Source organism: Oryzias latipes, chromosome 10 (assembly GCF_053564925.1).
Source record: "Oryzias latipes strain Hd-rR chromosome 10, Olatipes_Hd-rR_3.1".
Lineage (NCBI taxonomy): Eukaryota > Metazoa > Chordata > Actinopteri > Beloniformes > Adrianichthyidae > Oryzias > Oryzias latipes.
The window spans coordinates 35,230,537-35,239,009 of NC_136246.1; the positions used below are offsets into that span (position 1 = coordinate 35,230,537).

General features: G+C 44.3%; 1 pseudogene across 1 annotated transcript; it reads left to right on the top strand.

The window, feature by feature from the left end:
• Positions 1 to 964: 964 nt before the first annotated feature.
• LOC144994788 (uncharacterized) lies at positions 965 to 5,820 on the top strand (annotated as a pseudogene). The gene is made up of 4 exons (XR_013658438.1): positions 965 to 1,904; positions 1,979 to 2,058; positions 2,649 to 2,780; positions 3,200 to 5,820. The product of XR_013658438.1 is annotated as an uncharacterized LOC144994788 (transcript).
• Positions 5,821 to 8,473: the final 2,653 nt, after the last annotated feature.

Here is an 8,473-nt window from a genome sequence, read left to right on the forward strand (position 1 = left end):
CAGTTGGCTCATCCGTGCTCCTGTTCCTGACCGAGTACCTCGTCTTTGCTCCTGCTCCTACACCTGGCTGTGGATCCTGCCTCTGGCTCATCTCTGGCTCGTCTCTGCTCTGTACCTGACCGAGTACCTCGTCTCTGCTCCTGCTCCTACACCTGGCTGTGGTTCCTGTCTCAGGCTCGACTCGCGCCCCCGACTGTCCCCCCAACCACGGCTGGATGAAGCTCGTCTGCTGGACTTTACATATGTAGTTGTAGATTTAGATAAGTTAATTCTTCTCTAAGAGTTCTGGTACATCGCCTGTCCGTCCTGGGGGAGGATCCCTCCTTCATGTGGGCACCCCTGAGGTTTCTTCGTTTTTTCCGGAATCCGGTTTTTTAGGAGTTTTTCCTTACCGCGAAGGGGGGTCTAAGGGCAGGGATGCCAGTATAGCTTAGTCAGTTTGTTAGTTCATTTTAGTATTTTTCTATTGAACTCTTTGTATTAGTGATCCTTTTGATTTCATGTTTTACTTCGAAGCCCATCGAGACGACTGTTGTTGTGATTTTGGGCTATACAAATAAAATTGAATTGAATTGTTAAGCATTTTGTCTGTTACAGATTCATAAATGTCACAACAAGCCCATCTCAGAGTGGTACTGTCAGACCACAATGTCCAGAAGCTGACACTGCCAACTGGAATACCTGGAACGGTTGTACTTCATTCAGCTGTTAGAGATGCATTTGACCTTCTAGGGGACTTTTGTTTGCATTATAAAGACGTGGACTTTGGTGATCAGTTTTTCTCCTTGGTTTCCACTTCTGACATCAAGGATAAGGACACAATCAAGGTTGTTCAGGTACAAGAAAACCCTACAGTAACTTTGACATTAACAGGAGTAGACAGCTCCTAATCAAGACAGAATGATGGTTCTCTTCAGCCTTCTGATGATGCCTACTCGTCTGTGTCTTCCAAGGACTCATTGCCAGTTTCTCAAGAAGAGACGAATGAATACCAAGGCCAGAGGTCAAAGTGTTGGCCCGCAGAATTTGAAATCCCTCGCTTTTCTTCCAGTACAGAGATTGTGGTACAGTCTGGCAATGAACACTTCAGTGGTTCTGGGACTCTTCTCAGTCCCAAAGAACTCATTTCACTCCTTCCAAGCATTCTTGGAAGTTTAGCTGAGGCAGTCTTTGTGTACACAGCTTACCCATCAAATGATCAGATATATCAAGTTGCAGAAGCTCTGGTCAAAAAACATCCTTGCCTCAAAGAACCAGCATCCTTCAATGGATGTTATGGATGGATACAGCGACTTAAATACAAAGTGAACAACTTCAGGTCCAAACTTCGAGGTATTGGCTGCCCAGAAATCCAGATGAACTCACTCAAGAGAAAGGAAGCTCATGAACAGACCCCAGCTAAAAATGTAAAAAAGCTTATAAAGGCTGAAGTCAATTACTTGCCTCCTCATCCTGAAGGTGAAAGTAGTGCAAGTTTGGAAAAAGAGGGTGAGGCTCTTACATGAAGTCGTGAAAGGGGATAATTGCCAGATGGTTTCAGAGAAAATGGCCAAGACATTCTCTCTTCATAGGCAAGAAATGATTTGTGAGGCCCCCTGCAATCAAGGATTTCAAGGACAGCTGGCCTGCATTATTTGATGCAACACAGGTATGTTGTTTAATTAATTACATAGCCATCTTGGCGTTTGTTTGGATGTCAAGGTGTTATTTCTTTAACTGATTTCACCTATTTTCCCGTAGGTAAAAACCCACAGATAAATGAAGAATTTAAGGGAATAACCACAGTAAAGCTCGAGTCTACCACTATGGCCAAACTTGACAAATGCATTCCAAAGCTGATGGACGTGGTCTCAAGAGGAGGAGCTAGGAATGAGAATCGGGCAAATCAAGGATATGCTTCTTGAGGTATGAGTATTTTTTAAAATTTCTTTTATAGCTTGTATTTAAGTTCTTTCTCTTGAATATTTTTTTTCATTCTAAACATAAGTGTTGAAATGTGCAGAGAAGTTGCCATCTGTTGTCTCATTGTGTACCTGGGAGAAAAGGAGGAGGACCTTTTTTAAAGAGTTGGTAAGTAATTCAAGATTTTGGAAAGAAAAAAATTAATTTAACTTGCCAATGTGGAAACGCATTGGACAGAAGTCCTTTACCTCTCCCTTTCAGTCCAGTTTTTAAGAACATTAAATGTCTGCCCAAACTTCAATCATTTCTATCACACCAATGAGCTACAAAATACAGATACAGGCTGACATCAGTGGCATGGTAAAAGTTTTGTGAAATACATATCCAAAGTTGTTGATCTATTGTGCGAACCCTGGAAAAATATTTAACAAATCAAGGCATATTTTATTCTCAAAGGCAACTGGACTTTTTTTTATTTTTCTATAAGAGATTTTACTTTTCAATCCAAGAAAAATGGTATTTTGCCCTTTCTGGGTGGGTGGAGTGCTCCTGCCCCAGATGTAGGAGTTGAAATGTCTTGGTCTTGTTCACATGTGAGGGAAGATAGGAGCGTGAGATCAGCAGACAGATTGGTGCACCATTTGTGAGCCAGGTCGTGGGGTCAGCAGTCTAAACAAAGATGCCTAGACTTCCCTCTGCCCGCCCACTTCCTGCAGCTCCTTTGGGGTGTCCTGTGTCTTCCCCAGGCCCCACGCAGTGGGACATGCCTGGAACACAGGGAGGTGTCCATGAGGCATCCGGACCAGATGCCTCATGGACACCTCAACTGGCTCCTCTGGATGTGGAGGAGAAGCAGTTCTTCTCTAAGCTCTCCGCGGGTGACAGAGCTTCTCCCCCGTATTTCTAAGGGAGTGTCCAGCCACCCTACGGAGGAAGCTAATTTTGGCCGCTTGTTTTCTGAACCTCCATTTTTTTCGATTTCTTTTTCTTTTTTTTTCTTTTTTTTTAAGCATAGGTGAGTATTGAAAAGAAGATCGACCGGTATATTTAGATCTTTGCTTTCTGGCTCAGCTCTCTCTTCACCACACCGGATGGGTGCAGCGACTGCATAGCTACTGACACCGCTCCGATCCGCCTGTCCATCTCAATCTTGCGTTCAGGTCTTCCCTCATTCGCAAACAATTCCCCAAGATATTTAAACTCCTCCACTCCACCCACCGAGTGATAGCAAACTAAAGCTGCATTTAATTTGTAATTTGGTAAAACGTATGCACTGTGTACACAGAGAGAAGTTGAGTTAATTCATTATTGGTAAAAATCTATAATATTTTTTATTTGCTTTACAAGGACAGAGAAGAGTTTGAAGCTGGACTTCATGAAGAAATGATGATGATGATGATGATTGCCACCATTGCTAACCAGGTCACCCTGTCTAGCAGGAAAGCAGCTATTGTCATTGAAGAAACAAAAATTCTGGAGGTAAACGACATCCCAAGGAGCTGCGCTTTATTGATGGGCATAATTTATGCTCTGAATCTCAGTTATGCAAAGAAACTTAAATGCACTTTTGTAGTATTTCAGAAATTGTTCTTTGGCCTTGATGGACAGAAGCCCAGTGCAAATGTGATGAGCCACAAAAACAGCACCTTCTGAACATAAGACCTAGTGGTTCGTGTTTTCTAGTTGTCATAGTTGTGTGAAATGTTTAAAAATGTGTTAGACAGTCCTTGGACCTTTTTGTTTAATATTAAGAATGGTGTACTGTTGAATAAGCACCCTTACTGTTAATTTTGTGCAGTTCCAAATTTTTCACAAATATTTTTAGTTAAAAAATTTTTTTAAATGTCTTTTGATTTGATTTATTGATTTATTTCAGGAATTATAGTCAAATCAATAAAGAATTTGCACATATTTATCAAACTCATTACAGAAATTATGAAATGCATAGATTAAAAAGACAGAAAATAAATCAAAACAAAAACGTCCCTTAAATCATATTTGCTTAATTAAATATAGTGATCATTAACTAAAGTATAAGTAGTGTTTGATTTATTGCTTGAAAAGGAGTGGGAAGAAGCAAGCTTATTTAGTCCCATCCCTACTGCGTTACCCTACTGAGTTAGTTCATTTGATATTTTTACAGTATTTTAAATCCGGTTGTGATCAGATTCTCTTCAAGTAACAAAATCCTGTGCTAGAAATGATTGAACTTCAGGAAACATTCATTCATAATTTCAGTAAACAGTAACGATACTGATATGTAATAATTGATTACATTAAGCCAGTAACTATTGCTACACACCAGTAATTATTGCTTTTATTTTATTTTGCAGTAATTATTATCTTTAAGTCCAGAAATGTGTGGAATGTTAAAAAAGTATATATAAAAGTTTGTATCTGTTATACACAAAACACAGTTCTGAAAGAGGGTTTTAACTAATGCTACAGATTAATATTGTGATTTAAAATTAATAATAGGTACGGCGTTGTTTAAACATGTGAACATGAAACTTGTTGAGCTGATGCATTCTTTTTTTAGAGTGTAGGTGGTTCTTAAAGTTTTTATGTTATTTTCTTCTGTTAGAAATAGTCAGTGTTTTTCATTTGAACATGAACCTATAGCTCAACAGCTCAGGTTTAAAGGAAGGATTTTTGATTCTTATATTGTCTTATGCTTTCACAAGTTCATGTGTGCCACTGCTATCATTTAACTCCTCCTTTTACAGACTACTTTTAAAGATAAAACGGATGTTGTGCAAAATAAAGACCTTTCAAAATATTCCCATAGCTGCTAGCAGGCTTCCTGTGGGACCTCCCAGAGATTTGAAGTGCTTTTTAAACTACAGTACAATAAGGAAGTTATGTTCTGTATTTGTACTTCCTAGTCTGTGTGGGAGAAGAAAAAAAAAAAACTTAAAAAAAGAAGAAAAGAAATGGCAGACTGATGAATAGCCCAACAGGTCCCATGACAGCACATTTTTTTTCTACTCTATATTAAAAACTCCCACGTTTGAGAAGAACAGAATTAGTTGTGGTGGGATGGTGGTTTAAACGACTGATTTGTTTCATCCTGGTGGATAACTTGGTGGGGAGGAAAGAGTCAGCAGGCAGAGAGCTGCACCATGTTCACATATGACACCTTACAGTGTTTCTCAGTTGTCTTTGCGCATTTCTCATAACATAATTAAACTTTACACAGCAGTTAGTGCAACCTGCACAACATTTAGTCATTTGGGGACAACCTAGTGGAAGTTTCATTTTTATTTTGTCTAATTGCATATGCTTTTGGACATGAAGTAATTGAAGTACAAATCCCTGCAAAAATAATCACTTTTTACTTGCTTTTGGTAACTTTGAACTTGCTTTTATCATGTCTGTCAAAATTAACTATACTTGTACGGGCTGTCATAGTCATTGTTTATACAACTAAAAATCTTTATTTCATTGCTTGTGTCAATGCACACAGAATTGTTGAACATGTGGTCAACACTTTGCACATTCATTAACCCTTGTGCTATCTTAGATGACCCCCCCCCCCCTTACATTGCCGTGTTCTCCCTACCATGGCACTGTCTAGTGGGTCTAGATCGGGGTCGGCAACCCTTTTTACTCAAAGAGCCATTTGGGACCGCCCCTAATGAAAAGAAAGCACCCGGAGCCACAACCCGTTTCGACATCATTATATATATTATGCATGTATATATTATTCAAAAAAAAAAAAGTACATTCTGTAAATGAAACAGCAACAATCATTAATGAATTCTCCTCCATATCAGACTATTCCATTAATTGGAATAAGTCTGTTTTATTACCACTCAACAGGAATGCGGAACAAAGACTCACAATACCAGTCAAATCGGACGACCGATCGGACGGGACCAGACAACCCTCTTGGGAGCCCCGGTCGCTCTTGGTGTAATCCGCTTCGGCTGCGGGGTCTGGGGTGGGGGGCTTGTCGGCCCTGTCCTGTGGGGGGGCGTTCTGGGGGGGAGGGGGAGCCCACTATTGGTACGGGACCTTTGGGGGTTGACGGGTAGGGGTCTCCGCTGAGACAATCGGCGGTTGCCCCTGGTGGTGGGTGGTGCTGGGCCTGGGGTGTCGGCGCCTCTGGGGATGGGGCCCTGGTCTGGTGCGGCCGGGCCCCTATGCTTGGGGGGGGGGGGTGCTGGGGGGCAGCTGTTTGACCACCGGGGGACAGTCTACCAGCTGTCCCCAACTTGCCCCCTTCCTCATATAACCTCATATTAGGGTGAGGGGGTGAGGGGTTTAGCCTGCGATGCGCCTTGGGTGGGGGGGTGGGGGGGGTTGGGGCTTGGGGCTACTTGGCAGTGGTCCCCCCCCTCCCATAGTTGCTGTATGGAGTGGGCCCCCCCTCTTTTGGTTTTATTTGCACCTTAGACATGTAGGGCCCTTGGTAGGGGGGGTGCTTGGACATCACTGCCAGCAAGCAGCAGATGTCCTCCTGGCACCCTACCCGCCAATTTTAGACATTTAGGGTCCCTTGGTGGGGAGGGTGAGGGGACATCACTGTGAGTAATCAGGAGATGTTCCCTCAGTGCCCTACCCGCCAATTTTAACTGCACCCCCCTTAGTACACACACCCCTCCCCCCTCAAAATATACATTCCAACACAAACACACACACATGCACCAACACACACACACACACTCACAAACATACATACATGAGCACACATTTTGGAAGGAAGGTGGGATCTAGGACCATCTGTCCCCTACCCCTTCCCTGGTGGGGGGTACGGGGCCCTTGGCAACGGCGGCCGTGTCCCCTGGGTGCCGGTTTTCTGGGCCCGGCGGTGTTCTCTCCGCGCGGGGGGTTCACATTACACCTGAGCCGGGGGTGCCCGTGTTCCTGGGGGTAGGTGCTGGTCCTTGCCCCTCAGCGCTGGGCCACGCCAAATTTCCAACTGTGGCCGAGCCTGGTCGGGCCAAGTTTACAACACCCCTGGTGGGCCCCCTTTTTCCCCGGGGTGCTCCCCTCCTGGGCGGGGGCGGCTGGCCCCTGCCTTTCTCCTCCCTGGATCAACCGTGGGCCAGGTGGGTGGCGACCTGGAGTGCGGAGCGGGTCTCCCTTGGGGGGTCCTGGCTCGTACCTGGGGTTGGGGCAGGGGGATGCCCAGAACTCCTGGGTGGTGATGGGCTACTCGTCTGGGGCTGTGGGCGCCTTTCTCGGGTGGGGCCCTGCGTTGGACTCTCCCGGCGCTGCGGGGTGGCCGCTCTCTTGGTTGGGCTGGGGGGGCGCTCTCTCTCCCCCCGTGCCTCCCTGCTCTCCAGCTCTGGGGGCCTCGCAGCGGTCCTGCTGGCCCTGGCCTGGGGGGCGGTTGTTCCCTGCCTGCTGCCGTGTGGCGTTGGGGGGTTCTGGCTGCTGCTGCGGCGGGGGTCTTGGGGTGGGGATGGCTGGGCACTCTCCTTCCTTCTTTACACATTCCTCAATCCATTTTAGAACATAAAAACTCTATTGAGCGCAGGTGCTAGCTCACCTTTACACTAATAGTTTGTGTGATTGAATGAAATATTTCACACTAGTTGGTTTAAAGGCATAAGTATGCGTGTGTGAACACTATCTGTTTTGTGTACATGTTGACGTGTGGACATTTTTGCAGCTAGCAGGTGTGTTGATAACATTTGAGTGTGTGTGTGGACAGGCCCCGCCCTTTTTGTACTACATTTGAACCTTATCGTAACGATCAACAACCAGTAAACTTGTTGCTTTTTGCTGCTTCATGGTCTTACCCCCCCCCTCCTATTATCAACCTCTTACCCACCCACCCCTCTCTCTAACATCCCTCTCTCTTCTTCCCTCCTTTCCTTTTACGTCCGGTCCAACACCAAAGATTTTCAAACATGATTGAAATTAATAAAGTTTGGCCTCAATTACAAAAGGGGTTTATTCAGTCACACCTTTGGTTTGTCTGAAGATTAATAACCCCTGTTGCTAAAGTAAAATATGTCCAACACAAGAGGCCCTCAGCTCTCATCTGTCTGCCCAGCTGTTGGACAGGACAAGTTAAAAAAAAAAAAAAGTACTTATTAAAAATCCACCAGCCAATCAAAATCCTCACTGAGCAGTACGGGACTTGATTGACATGCAGATTGGCCAATCGGACATACGTCGCTGCAAATGCACATTATGTTCTTTAAAGGATACCCCGGCCGCGTGTGGGAGGAGCTACTAGTTCTGGTCTGATCGCTGCATGTCTGTGTTTATCAGTGCATGGTAGACACAGAGAATGTGGAGAGATCAGGTTTATTATTGGTTGAATGCTGTAAAGCATTCAACCCTTTGTTTTCCTGTTTCTCTTTATTTATTTATTTATTTATGGTATCTTCCGCCGTTTTTTGGCACCTAACTCCTCCTACAGTTTTTATCCAATTTTAACCATTAGACTATTAAAACGTTCAGCTCTTTCAGCTTATTCCAGCTATGACTTTTGGTTTTTCAAATCCTTGTACTTTTTAGGATATTCCAGGTTTTCCAGGATTTTTTCCCCCATAGAAATACATAGGAAACCCCCCCCACCACCCCCTGCAGAAGCTCGCCGGTTCAAGACCCG